Source organism: Arvicanthis niloticus, chromosome 26, assembly GCF_011762505.2.
Source record: "Arvicanthis niloticus isolate mArvNil1 chromosome 26, mArvNil1.pat.X, whole genome shotgun sequence".
NCBI classification, from domain to species: Eukaryota; Metazoa; Chordata; class Mammalia; order Rodentia; family Muridae; genus Arvicanthis; species Arvicanthis niloticus.
This window is the reverse complement of record NC_133434.1, coordinates 747,539-761,821: the sequence shown is the minus strand read 5'-3', so window position 1 is coordinate 761,821 and position 14,283 is coordinate 747,539. Positions and strand designations below refer to the sequence as shown.

General features: G+C 40.3%; 1 long non-coding RNA gene across 1 annotated transcript in view; it reads left to right on the top strand.

Annotated features, from left to right (window-relative positions):
• Positions 1-13,411, top strand: part of LOC143438920 (uncharacterized) — a 50,690-nt gene extending 37,279 nt beyond the window's left edge. Inside the window, exons 2-3 of the long non-coding RNA XR_013107453.1 lie at positions 9,106-9,190; positions 12,821-13,411. This is a non-coding gene — a long non-coding RNA (uncharacterized LOC143438920). The remainder of the gene's footprint in view (positions 1-9,105; positions 9,191-12,820) is intronic.
• The last annotated feature ends 872 nt before the right edge of the window (positions 13,412-14,283 follow it).

Genomic DNA, 14,283 nt, shown 5'->3' with positions numbered 1-14,283 from the left:
CAAATTTGAAAGACTCAAAATAGGCAATGGATGATTTCATTTCAACGGGATAAAGAATCGACACTGGCTAATGAGTTATATTCCAATATACAATGTCCTCTGATTGTATATTATGTATCAGCTCTCTAAACTTCAAAGAGACAGTTGTGTAATGTCTGCTCATTAATTGAGATTAATCCCAGTGACAAGGTACTGCGTACCAGCTAAGCTTATCATTCCCATACCCAATAGTTCGCTGTTACTGTGCTTACACAGTACTCTCACGGCTCCAGGAACAGAAGCAGAGTCTTTCCTTAGTATCAACAACTTTCCAGTCTGAGAGAAAAGGACCCATTTAGATGGAACAGATTTGAGTTTCTTCTCCCCAGAGACTGATGATGCTTCAGTAATTTCCACTATCCATTGGCCAAATATTAGGTCATGGGACGATTTCTTCCTATAAGCTTAGGGAATGTATCAGATCAAAACAGAAAAGAAAAAAAAAAAAGAAAGAAAGAAAGACCTGGGTATTAGGTCTATCTTGCACCTTACTGACACAAATTGGTATATTTATGCTCTAATTGTATTTTAAAAGTTTTATTTTAACAGGAAGGGTGATATGTAGGAGGAGCTAAGGTGGGAGGAGTAAGGAGAAGAAGAGAAGTGAGGAGGAGGAGAAGGAGAAGAGGAGCTAGGTGACGAGAGGCGGGGGTGGGGGGGTGGGGTGGGGGGGAGGGGCGGGGACTTGGAGGCGGATGTTTGAGTGTCTCCACCAGTCAAAGATAGTTGATATATCTAGGTTCGGTTTTGGGTTACACTACATATCTTTTCTGATTGTTTGGGCATCTTGTTATTGAGCATTACTAAACTTATAAAGCCTTTGATTAACATTAAAAGAAAACCAATTGTATAAAAAAATAAAGTTGATTCTATTAGCAACCAAAAAAAAAAAAAAAAAAGAAAAAAAGAAAAAAGAAAAAGGAAGAAAAAAAAAAGAAAAAAGAATGCTTTAAAAAAAAGATTTATTTATTTTATTTATGAGTCCACTGTCGCTGACCCCAGACACACCAGAAGAGGGCATCAGATCCTATTACAGATGGTTGTAAGCCACTATGTGGTTGCTGGGAATTGAACTCAGGACCTGTGGAAGAGCAGTCAGTGCTCTTAACCTCTGAGCCATCTCTTCAGCCCTGAATAATTTAAGTATTAATAAGATCTGAAAACAAGTTACTGAAAATCTAACTTACTATTTAGGAAAAATGTTCAATAGCTTATACAGCTACAAAGTCCTGGAATAGAATGTCTTTAGCACATCTAGATTCCAGGACCAAAAAAAAAAAAAAAAAAAAAAAAAAATCAAGATTTAGTCTTCTGTATCCTACACCTCTAGAGGCTCTGTCATCTCCTGTGGCTAAAGAAGCTTCAGATTGTGGGAACTTTATTTTCCTCCATTCCTTCATGGTAGTCACTTCAGACACAGCCAGAGTAGAGATTCCAAAGCTGAATCTCACTTGGTCAGTTTTATAGCTTGAGAAAATGCAGTTTGCTGATTGGCTAGGCCTGAGCCATTTGGAATGGAACAGAGTATGAAGCCCACAGGCAAACTCATACATATTTGGGTACTCAATATGTTATACAATTAGAACTACATATCTCTGGGAAGATAACATGCTATTAAAACATAGTGCTAGAAAAACTGGTTATTCTTTAAAAAAATTTTCCCCTATCTTATATCATAGGTGGACTAAAAGTTCTACAAATGAAACAGAAAAGTTAGATGTCAGAGGAAAAGATATCATCAATAATGTTCATAGGACATATGTGACATTAGAAAAATAGAGGTGTACTGGGAGTGGAAGAGTTCAAGGTGGGAAGGATGGGAAAAAAGGACCAACAGAAACAAATTAAGTCTGAAATACCACGATAAAGCCCAATACTTTGTATGCTAATTATACATATTTAATTTGTTTAAAATTCAAATTAGACACACAAAACCTTGGGCTATAAAAATATCTCTTAGACCATATACCAAAAACTTCAACAGTAAAGAAAATAAAAAAGATTGTATTACATTAGGCCAGGCATGGTGGGTGGTGAATGTCTTTAATCTCAGCATAGCACTCAGGAGGTAGAGGCAGGCAGATCTCTGAACTGGTGGTCTACAGAGCAAGTTCTAGGACAGCCAGGGCTATACAGAGAAACACTGTTGAAGGAATGACAACAAAGATTGTATTGCATTAAATTAAGGTTTTTTTCCTGCTATTTATTTATTTATTTATTTATTTATTCAAGACGGGGTATACTTTGTGTAACAGTTCTAGCTGTCCTGGAACTCACTTTGTAGACCAGGCTGGCCTCGAACTCACAGAGATCTATCTGCCTCCACTTCCCAAGTGCTAGCTAGGATTAAAGGTGTGTGCCACCACACCTAGCTCTTTTTTTCTGTTTTGAAGTAAATTTAAAACATCACAAATAGGGCTGGGAAACTCTCTTGGTCAATAAAATGCTTGCCTGCCTTGAAAATAGAAGAATCTGAGTTGCAGCTGGAACCCAAGTACAAAAATTTGGCATGGTGGTCCGTGCTTGCTGTGACCAGGTCAACTTATAGAAGGAAGGGCTTATTTTGGTTTATAGTTCCAGAAGGATGAGTCCATCGTGATGAAGGCGTGCCACCAACTGGGACCAAGTGTTCAAATGCTTGAGACTGTGGTGGACATTTCTCCTTTAAGCCATTCCAGCAATCTACCACGGTGTTTTTCTAATCTGGTCAGTTAATTAACAGAGACTTCTGAATACATACATACATACATACACACACACATATATACATACATACACACATACATACATGTATATATATGTAAAGACCTGGAAAAAAAAGAGAAAATGTATTAATGGTAGGACTACTGCCACCAAACAAAAGGAAGGGCAATGAGATCACGGAGACGTTTGCACAAGAAGTCTCAATTACATTTGCAATGTTTAATTTAAAAAAAAAAAAAACCCTAAGGAAAATGTCTACATATCTTTGTCTTGATGAAATGAATGATTTTGGTTCTGGGGCCATTAGTACACATGCTGAGAGTCACTGTTACAAAAACATCTGAAATAATCAAATAAATAAGCAGGTTTATTTGGCTCATGGTTCAGTTTTCAATCACTGGACCCTGTTGCTCTGTTCTTGGGTCAGCATAGTATATCATGGTGGGAAGGCATAGCAGAAGAAACTTGTGGTCTCCTACCTGGCAGGAAATAGAGACAGAAAGAAGGACAGGGTTCCACTATCCCTTCCAGGCCATGCCAGTGGAGACCTAACTTCCTCTATAAGGTTCCAACTCTTAGAATACCGAATAGCATAGTGGGCGGTGGACCAAGCCGTACATGTTATTATTATTATTACATGTAATTGTATTTTGACGTGTATGGGTATTTGGCTTGCACGTATGTTTGTGCACCAAATGCATCCTTGGTGTCCACAGAGACCAGAAGGCATCAGATCCTCTGGAACTTGAGTTATCAATGATTGTGAACTGCCATGTGGCATATGGGCAGTGGGGTTGGAGCTTGTACAAGTTCTCTTAACTGCCGAGCATTTCTACAACCCCAACACAGGCTTTTGAGGGCACCTTTAAAATACAGATGAAATCAGTGAGTTTTGAACAACTTGTTTGGCTAGAAGCTCTTTACAAGTTCTTAGAGTCACATCAGAGGACACGGGAACCACTTAGAGCTGCCATGAGTTAAAGGGTAACAAAGTGCTTCGCAGGGCAGTGGTGGCGCACGCCTTTAATCCCAGCACTTGGGAAGCAGAGGCAGGCAGATTTCTGGTTGGAGGCCAGCCTGGTCTACAGAGTGAGTTCCAGGATAGCCAGGGCTACACAGAGAAACCCTTTCTCAAAAAACCAAAAAAAAAAAAAAAAAAAAAAAAAAAAAAAAAAAAAAAAAAAAAAAAGTGCCTCAAAAGAACAGTGATATGGCTGGAGAGATGGCTCAGCCATTAAAGGCTAGGCTCACAACCAAAAATATAAGAACAGTGATATGAAGTATCCTGCCCTATCACATACATAAAAGAGTGGGCTCATAACATACACAAAGACCACTGTTCCAAACACCCAACTCCAAACAACTAATTGCTTGTTGCTGGAGGCTTATAGAATAATAAATTCTTCTTTTTTTTTTTTTTTTTTTTAACTCTGGAAGTAAATAATGAGTGAGAAAACACTTATTTTTATTTTCCTTTGTCATAAATGTTTCAGAAAGACTACACAGCTGATGTATAGATTCTGACTATATAAAACAATCGTAATTAGTAAATGGAGAAAAATGATGGAATGCTTTAAATTCATAATTTTCAATTTGTAATGAAGAAATTGATTGATAATAATTGACAGGCAGTATTTATTAGAGTCAAGGGGCTGGAGAGATGGTTCAGCAGTTAAGAGCACTGACTGCTCTTTCAGAGGTCCTGAGTTCAATTCCCAGCAACCACATGATGGCTCATAACCATCTGTAATGGAATCCTATGCCTTCTTCTGGTGTGTTTGAAGACAGCTACAGTGTACTCATATACATAAAACAATTCTTTAAAAATGGTTTAAAACTCTTAACTGTAGTGGATGTGGAGAACATCAAGAGTCAGACTGTTCTCATATATACCCCATCTTAGCCTTCTTAGAAGTATTACACTCTAAGTATCATGTGCCTCTTGGTCTGATGTGGCAGCAATCATCTCTTGTGATTTTTTTTGGCTGAACAATTTAATTTTGTTTCTTAAAGTCTCCTGGACTTGCTTTTATCTTACGTGAAATGTGAAGAATAAAAGAATGATCTGGATGACAACGATATAATCAGCTAAATTTAAATTTGAGGTAGAGCACTACAGAGCCATAGTAGGGAACCCAGAGCAGAGGCGCCAGTGGAGAAGGTCCAGCTGGGAGCCCAAAGTAGTCTGGGGTCCATTGTGGAAGAAGTACTCCTTAGATGCCAGAGGCTCCTGGACGAAGGGGAATTATATTAGCTTTTAAGTAGTGCTTTTTAGACCAACTGTATTGCTTATCCTGAGCAGGAAATCTTCCTGTTACAACAAACAGTCATTTGTGATTTCTAGGAAGGTATAGAACTAAGAAATCATTAGTAAGAAGGGTACAAAAAGAAATAGTGTGTGTTCCTAAAGTTAATTCGATGATGTATGTGCCAGACACTGAGAAATAAGAGACCAGTATTGAGCAGAATGGTTTAGAATTAAGAGCTCTAAATTGGGAATGGGTAGTGTGACTCTGAGGATGATTTAGTCTTTCTTGGCTCTAGTTATCTCACCTGGAAGATAAAGCTAATAATAAAGAATCAAAGTGAAGCTCAGCCAACCATTTGGTCTGATTTTGGTTTTCTTAAATCTAGGCAATACTGGTATACCAATAATCCATAGAAGTATTCATTCTTGCTGTATGCATTCATTCTCGCACACACTGTTTTACACAACAAATATCCACTGAAGTCATATTACATATAATGAATAATGAAAGATATTTTGAGGAATAAGATGACATTTGCTAAGGCTGGAGAGATGGCTTTTAGTTAATGGCCTATACCATTCTTGTAGAGAACTCGAGTTCAGCTCCCAGCACCCATACTGCATGATTCACAACTGTCTGCGACTCCAGCTTCAAGGTTACTCAATGCCTTTGGCCTTCCAGGGTACCACATAATCTCTGTCTCTCTGTCTTTCTGTCTCTGTCTCTCTGTCTCTCTCTCCCCCACTCCTAAAAATAATAAAAGTAAATCTAAAAAATATTTTCAAAAGGAAAAGATCTGTCCTTTAGAATCTCATTTTAATTGGAGAAGAGAAAGACACTCTAACAGGAAGCTGGCATATAGAGTAAAACAGGCATGAAGTGTTGTGACAATTCAGGAAAGGATCACTTGGTTCCAGAGGGGATTTCAGGGGATACTCATGGAGGATGGACTAGTTGATCTGAGTTCTAAAGATTAAGTACAGTTTAGGTAGGCACATGTGGGTAAATACCCTGTTGGCATACTTAATGGTTGAGCAGGAGACCTGGAGGTGGGAAGTGGGACTGTGTGAACTCCATATGGAAATCTATGAATCATCTAAGGAAAATATGGTAACTTCGAGGATAGAATATGAGTAGAAGAGTGGTGAGTATAGTGGGTGAATAGTGGAACCTGAGAGGTAGGTGTTGGGAGGGACTGTGACACTGGTTGAGAAGGTATGACTATGGGGGTTAGCAGGAAGAGGTGAAGCAAGGAGGTGGGGGAAGCGGACTCCTGCTGAGGGATGCTTCTGAAGGACCAACTGCTGCTCTACTTTTTATTGGAGTAACATTTGTTTTCACAGCCAATCATCTCTCTGCAAGTCAGATGGGCTAAATGGTACTCCAACAGAGTACCATTGCCTGTGCCGTCCCTCAAATCCAGTTTCACTTTCTTCAATTTCAATTACCCATGGCAACTATGGTCCTGAAATAGTATATGGGAAAGTTCAACAATAAAGGATTTGTATGTTTTAAATTGTGTACTGTCTTAGTCAGGGTTACCATTGCTGTGAGGAAACACCATGATCAAAAGCAGTTTGGGGAGGAATGAGTTTATTTGGTTTAGGCTTCTGTATCATGCATGATTCATCATCAAAGGAAGTCAGGACAGGAGCTCAAACAAGGCAGGAGCAGATGGAGAACCGAAGGAGGGGTGCTGCTCACTGGCTCACCCCTCTTGCCTTGCTTTTTATAGAACCCAGGACTCATATTCCAGGGGGTGGCCCCAGCCACAGTGGACTAGGCTCTCTTACATCAGTCATTCATTAAGAAATACCCTATAGGCTTGCCTACAGCTCAATCTCATTTTCTCAATTGAAGTTCCCAGCTCTTAAATGACTTTAGCTTCTTGTCAAGTTGACATAAAACTATCTAGCACCTGTACCAAATGAGTAATATGATAAAAATCTCTATTGCCTCACTCGGCCCTGCTTGGGACAGGACTCCTCTCCTTTGTCCAGGAAATCCATGCTGTATATGTCATTTACCTGTTTACACCCCATGTAGCTACTAACTCAGTTACCAGCTCACAGTGCTGTGTAGTGCTAGGTCACAGTGTTTATAGCACTCATCTCATTTCACCTCATCCTGTGGCACTGTAGTGCCTCGTATCATCACAACAAGAAGGATGAGTGTGATAAGGTATGCATGAAAGGTATGCATGACTGGGCATGGTGGCACACACTTGTAATTCTATCAACTGGGTGGCTGAGGCTGTAGATTGTGAGCATTAAGTTGGGATACACAGCTAAGGACCATTTGAGCAGACACATAGAAATCTACTACAGTAGAAGCTTCTTAAAATGTATACTTATATATGCGAAATCCAAATGGAGTCACCAAATAATGAGAGAGACAAAGCTACAATTATATATCAATCATCACCAAATGTTCTTAGCACCTCTAGTGCTATGAATAGACTATATCTAATTAAGTTGTTGGCCAAAGAGGCCTCATGGAACCCACCCCCCCAAATAACCCAGGCTACTGCCAAGGATATTGGTTGTTCTCTCCAAACGGATGGTAATGTCATATTGCTGAAGACAATACCTACACAACTCATTGAATATGGAAAAGTTGAGCTGGTACTTACGTAGAACCTTCACCCCTACTGACTAGTGTCCAAGGAGCTGGAAGGTACTGTGCATGCTAGCAAAGGAGAAAGGTAAACACCAACCCAACTACAAACCCTTCTATTTACAATGATGTCTGCAGGATTTGCTGGTACAATAGTGGCATAAAAGCTTTGAGAGTAACCAATTAATATCTGACTGATTTAAGGCCCAGTCCATGAGATGGAACCCATGCCTGACACAGTTCTGGTGACCTGAGACTAGATAGCCCAGGGACCTGGGGAAAAACCAAATACTATTGTTCTGCTGAGGAAATGTATCAATAAAACGACTCATAATGACATTCTGCTATTGTGGTGGTTTGAATAGAAATGGCCCCCATAGGCTGATAGATTTGAATACTTGGTCATTAGAGAGTGGCACTGTTAAGAGGTATGGCCTTGTTGGAGTAGGTGTGGCCATATTGGAGTAAGTGTGTCATGGGGGTGAGGGGTGGGGCTGGAGGGTGGGGGGCTTTGAGGTTTCAAATGCTCAAACCAGGCCTAGCCCAGTATCTCTCTCTCTTCCTACTGCCTGCCAATCCAGATATAGAACTCCCAGCTACTTCTCTAGTACCACGTCTACCTACCTGGGTGCCATCATCTTCCTACCAGAAACAGTAGTGGACTAAATCTCTGTATCTGTAAGCCAGCCTCAATTAAGTGTTTTCCTTTGTAAGAGTTGCTGTGGTCATGGTGTCTCTTCATAGCAATAGAAACCCTAACTAAAACAACTATACTTATCCATCAGTGTCTTGCTCAGCTATCATCAGAGACACTTCCTCTTGCAGTAGAAGAGAACAAATATAGAAATTCACTACTGGACAGGCAGAAAGCAAGAGATCTTGGAACACTCAGTCTTAAATGAGATGTCTCCAAATTACCACCCCTGCCCCTACAGTGCTCAAAGAACGTTGTGGAACTGGAGCCTGGGAGATTTTAAGAGCCAGTGGGGATGGAAGAAAGCATGAAAGCAGGACCTTTTAGACACAAAAGGGCTGATGCTCATATGAATTCACAAAGACTGGCAGTTTGCACAGGTCTGCACAGGTCTAAGCCAGATGGGGGCCCAGCACTGGGAGGGGAAGTGGACACAAAGCCCCATTCCTAACCCAGAAGCTATCTCCAATTGATAACTATTCGAAAAGGAAAAACTAGTTCTCTCCAACAGAGTCTCACTGGATATACAAACCACACTCATGGGCAGGCCCAATACCCAGAGAGATGGTCAGCACAAAACAGACTCAATAATATTTTTGGAGGATATTTGTCTCATGATGCTTTGTATGGGAAGTTTTTAAACCTTACACATATATGTAAGGTTTATACACATACACACACACACACACACACACACACACACACACACATATATATATATTTGTTTTAAATTTTGTGTTTTATGGGATTACCATGTGTATAACTGTATGTGTTTCTGCTCTGTATTTTTTTATGCTTTTGCAGAGGGCTAGAGTTTGTTTCCTAGTACCCACAAGATGGCCCACCCCTCTGACGACCTCTCTGGCTTCCTTGGGCACTATATACACAGGTAAAGCATTTATACACATAAAAAATGAAAATTAAATACAATTATATATGCATATACTCGAGGCAAGGCTTAGCAGCAACAAGAGGGAGGCTGTGGTGGGGAATGAAGGGTTTTGGAATCAGAACATTTTGCCAGTGAAAGCAGTTGTCTCTGTTGTACAGGTTCTCCAATTCTGCCTAGCAGGTCCTCATACAACCTGCCATGTTGACTTCCGCAGACCGCCTTCCATTGGGTGGAACTATATCACACTCTGGGGAAGGACTACTGCAGGCTGCATCTGGTAAACTGGCAGTGAAGTTGGCATCTGCCAAGGCTTCCCAAGGGTGGGATTTTGACAAGTTTGACAATGAACTTGATGCAAAGACAGGCAGGTGGATCCCAGAACCTTTCATGTTGTCATCCTATCTCTCAAGACTGAAGTGGCTTATTCCAAATCCCACACACAGCTTTACCAAGCCCATCTCTCCACACTCTCAAGATGGATTTCTCTCTGTGGTCAGTTAGGCCACTGTGTGGTTTTCCCTACCGGATTCTCTTTTGTGGTTGGAGGGCAAACATTTTCTTGCTTTCTGCTTCCAGGAATGTGTGTGCTACACAGGAGGGTTTTATTTTACTTCCCTTGAATGGAATGGCAGTCATCCAGCAGGCCTGGGAGCATGTATAAATAGAGGGATACGTAAGCCTGTATTTAATATCCAGAACATAAACCAGCCACCCTGTGTGCTACACCGTCATGTTTTGATTAAAGGCTGCTGACAGCTCCACAGACCATACTGTGAGGCCCGGCAAACCAGCTAATCCCATTGCTGTAGTCCAGGCACAGACGGGCACGTTCACTGCCAGAAACAGCTTCTCTCTAGCCACCAGCCACTCTGAACTACCTTTGCTTTTCTACTTCAGCTTCTTGTTACCTCTGACCATGGTCTAAGAGGCCAGGTAAACATGGAAGACTGAACTGTACTTGAATCCCAAACCACTGTCTTCTTTTATTCTTTAGTCATTCCCTAGTGTCTTGAGCCATTTCAAAGGGGCCCACTGAGAAGTCCACATTTTTATTTGATTTTTTTCTCTTCTTTTTCAATTTCCACACTAGAGTATCACTTTATGGTATATATGGTATAAAGCAGGAATCTTTATTTCTTCTAATCTGATTCTTTATTAGTTGGTCCAAACCACCTTTCTTCTGATTATAATCATTACAACTCTAGTGTCTGTGTAAGGACTGGTCTGTTTCCCAAGATCATATGTCATTACTGTACTGGTCACTTCCTCTAGTTTAACTCTCTCCTCCACTAGTGAAAGCCTTTCCATCCACCCAGGCCTGTGTGACTGTTCCCATTCCCGTGTGTCTGTCTCACAATAGCATGGATTGTTTCCTAGTCTTTGCTCAGTGACTAATTTATTACATACTATATTTTCTTTATCAGCTTGTCTGTTGATTGCAGCAGAGAGATTTTAGATTGGAATATAGGTCTCTTGTAGATTAGAATCTCCACAAGGAAAAGGGGTCTGTGTGTCTTTGTAACACACACAGTGATGAGCAGTATGTTTGTTGATTGGGTATCAATCCACTCTTGAAAAAACAGAATTCTGAGTACTTGCTTCAGTGAAATTTCAGGGACATTCTCTGTCTAAATCCCTGGGAGCTGGGGTGTGCAAAAGTAATTTAAGTTATTCTCAGCATCCAGAGAACATCATACCCCTGCAGCCCCAGAGCCATCCAGAATGTCAGCCTAGATCTGAGCTTCCAGGTTGAATTGCTTTCAGTGTTTTAGATTTCTCAGAATTTATTTTATGAACTCAGAAGTCTTAATTTTTATGATTGTTACCATTTAATAGCCTTAGTAGTTACTACAAATTGATCAGAATTCAAAGGCCATGGGCTAATATTTTATTAGATATTAAAGAAAATGTTTGTATAAGAGATAGATTCTTTTTATAGCAAATGTAGAGATTTTGTGTGTATAATACTAAGGTTTGAAACTAGGGCCTTGTGCATGCTAGATTAGTGCTCTATCACTGAGCCAAGCCCCCAGAGTCCCAAATTTAGCCTTTGAGTAGTGCCTTACATATCCAAATATATCATTGCTGACTGTAAAAGTTTTTTAAATAGTTGATTTGACTTTAATTAATTTATATTATTTTTAAGAATGTGTGTATACATGTATATGTGTATGTCTGTTTATGTGAATGTAGACACCGACAGAGGTCAGAAGCATTGGATCCCCTGGGAGCTGGGGCTACAAGCAGTTGAGTGCTGCTTGACATGGGTGCTGGAAACCAAACTTGAGTCCCCTTTGGAAGAAATAAGTGTACTTAACTGCTAAGCCCATGTCTCCTTCCCTAGACTCGACTTTGGAAACATTTTAATGTAATTTTCAGCTATTTTTGACTAATAAGACGGAGATTCCCATATGGCATTTCCATTTAGTGTGTGCATATGCATGTGACACACACACACACACACACACACACACACACACACACACACACACACAGGAATTATGTATGCAAACAATGGCAACCTAGCATGAATCTTGTATAGGTATATACAATGATTTAAAATTTAAAACCAAAAGACAATTGTTAGAAATGTATTACAGTCAGGCAGTGGTGGCACACACCTTTAATCCCAGCACTTAGGAGGCAGAGACAGAGGCAGGCAGATTTCTGAGTTTGAGGCCAGCCTGGTCTACAGAGTGAGTTCCAGGACAGCCAGGGGTTATACAGAGAAACCCTGTCTCAGACAAAAAAAAAAAAAAAAAAAAAAAAAAAAAAGTATTACGTTCGAAGAATAATTCTGGTAGTAATAACTCCCATTCACTGAGTGGGTGCTGGAAGCCAAACCCGAGTCCCCTTTGAGAGAAATAAGTGTACTTACCTGCTGATCCATGTTTCCAGTCCTTGGACTCAACTTTTTGTGGGTCATTAAATACTCCATCTTAAAAAATGTCATTTGAAGATAAAATCATTCTTGTGAGAGGTATTTTTTTTTTTAAATGAGTTCTGAGTTCTGGTTTAGAGGCAAAAAAGCTGAAGGTTATAACAGGTTATAACCAGGATAGGAATTTGGACTTCTCAGATTCGGAAGTCCATACCCTATCATAAGCCCCATCATGAAGGACAGACACTAGCTAGACATGGAGCTGGGTACAACTGCAAGGAGTCCAGGGCTGTTCATGTTACAGCTCCAGGGTGCCACCTGACTGCTTGTAACATCTGGTGAGTTTTATGACAAATTTCCAGAGTGGGCAGAAGCAGTTTTTGGGAAGGAGAGGGGTTTTAATTCACAGTTGCTCGAATGTTGGTCTTGGCATTCCCTTGTCACACACATAGGGAATGCCCCTGAACTTGAGGCATTAAATGTTAAGAAACTTCTAGATGAACTTTATCAGTACAGACAAATCAGAGTTTATATTACTTAGGATGGGATGAGTTTTTTTTTTTTTTTTTGGGACAGGGTTTCACTCACAGATATTCACCTACCTCTGCTTCTTGAGTGGTAGAGTTAAAGGTATGCGCCATCATGCCCAGTGGATGCCATGACTTACTTGTGCTTTTGATAACCGAAGTCCAGACTCTTTAGAGTGACTATATTTACCCCTAGTTTTCTTTGTTTCTTTTGTTTAGCCCTAATTTTCAGTGCTAATTTAGTGCAGTGGCATGAACAGTGGATCTCATGTACAGGAGATGCGATGAGGGACCCCCAACAGGAAGAATGATCCTGGGAACAGAGGATGAAAGATGGAGTGCCATGCAGACACAGACTTCAAGGAAGAATGCAAAGATGATTTCAGTTAGCAAGCTGGAGAAGATTGAATTAAGATGACTATTTGCATTAGAGTTGTGGCATCTGGAAGATAGACTAAAAAAGCTTTGGGTACATGGGAATAAGAAGACTTCATTTTGATAGAGCTAGAGAAAACTTCAGGGGAGAGATGGCATCTGAGCTAATGCTTGAAGCATTAGCAAGGCAAGACCCTGACAAATGAGAAAGAGGAAGAGTAGTGGGAAAAAACACAAGGTAAAGGTGGTCTAATGGTCAAGACGAAAGTGCAGCTCTTCCAGAGAATCCTGGTTCAATTCTCAGCATCTACAGAGTGGTTCACAACCATCTGTAACTCCACTTTAAGGTGATCTAACTGAAGATCTGAAGATTCTGGCCTCTAGTGGTGACAGATGTACATGCACTACACAGACATACACATATATAAATAAATCTAAAGAGAAGATGTTATTGTTGTTGTTGATTGTTGATGATGATGATGTATGTGTGTGTATGCTCTATGGGTATGTGTGAAGACAAGAGAACAGTCTTTGAGGTCGTTCCTCAGATATAATCAACATTCTTTTTTGAGACAAGGTTTCTCACTGGTCTTGAGTTCAACAAATAGGCTAGCTGACTCCTGGGCCAGTGAGCCTGAGAGATCTATGTATTTCTGCCTCCTAAGCTCTGGCTGGGATTTCAAGCACGCCACACCCAGCTTTTAAAGATTGGGTTCTGGGGATCAAACTCAAGCCCCCATGCTTGGAGACAAACATTTTAGTGACTGAGCCAGCGCACTAGCCTAATAATTTAGATTTAGTACAGGATGGTACTGTTGAAGGCTTTTAAGCAGGGGATTTTTTTTTTTTCTGGAGATGTCTCCCTTGGCATATGCAACATTAGCTGTATGACGTGGTGGGGCATTGCATGTTTATTCTTTCCTGACAAGAGCAGCTCTTGCAAGGAAAATGAATTTATGCTCTTATTCCTTTCCATCCCAACTTCTGTTTGATACTCTGCCATTCCTCATGTCCTTCCTTGGACATCTTCGGCAAGAGAAATAAAGTATTATATCACCTGTATTTTCTGCTAAGGTTTAACTCAAGTATTTGCTTTAACAATCATTGTCAGACGTTCTTTCTGGTGAAACATCTGAAGGCTCATGGACTAGGCAGTTACCATTGTTTATCAAATGAAAACCCAGGTGAGTTTACGAAGAAAAGAGTTGGGAAAAGAAGCATACAGGCAGAGGTGAGATATGGGTTAAAGCATAGAACAGTACACAATAGCTTGAGAGATATCTCAAAATAGAAGGTGTTTTAGGATT